The sequence below is a fragment of the Schistocerca cancellata genome, chromosome 1 (assembly GCF_023864275.1).
Source record: "Schistocerca cancellata isolate TAMUIC-IGC-003103 chromosome 1, iqSchCanc2.1, whole genome shotgun sequence".
NCBI lineage: Eukaryota > Metazoa > Arthropoda > Insecta > Orthoptera > Acrididae > Schistocerca > Schistocerca cancellata.
In genome coordinates, this window is record NC_064626.1 from 1,224,969,507 (window position 1) to 1,224,970,310 (window position 804).

Consider the following 804-nt stretch of genomic DNA (forward strand, 5'->3'; position numbering starts at 1 on the left):
ATGAGTGGTAGTGCCAAGAAACTCTATTATTGCGCTGCACTACATCTCCATATACATGTATGTTTACGACATAAAAGAGCAAAGCTTATGAACACCTGCACTGTACGTTTCGAGATGGGAATGACTGGTTGTGATTCACCGCCAGCTAGATAATCGAAATTAGAATTCAATTAATGCCTTCGGCTGCTGACGGGCGTTGATATATATCAACAGGGACAGGTGAAAATGAGTGCCCTAAGCGGGACTCGAACTTGGGATTTCCTTCTTACATGACAGAAGCTCTCTCAGTCTGAGCCACCGAGGACACAGAAAATAGTGCTACTGCAGGGACTATCTCTCGCACGCCTCCCGCAAGACCCACATTCTTACCTTGTATATCCACACACTACATTCGTAGTGTCCCACCCCAACATGACCGAAAGAACAGACACCATATCCATATAAGTATATAGTTCTGGCAATAGCGGCCATGACCTTCTTCTTCTGTGCGGATGCACACATATTCCCCGAGCTCTTACGGGTCTTGGTAAGAATGTCTTCCACGAGTAATGAGTGTGCTGGGGTTGGACACTCCAAATGTAGTGTGTGGACATACAAGGTGAGAATGTGGGTCTCGCGGGAAGCGTGCGCTTGATAGTCCTTGCAGTCGCGCTATCAACTGTGCCCTCGGTGGCTCAGATGGATAGAGCGGCTTCTATGTAAGTAGGAAATCCCGGCTTCGAGTCCTGGTCGGTGTAAAAATTTTCACCTGTCCCCGTTTATATATATCAACGCCTGTCGGCAGCTGAAGGTATTAATTCTAAT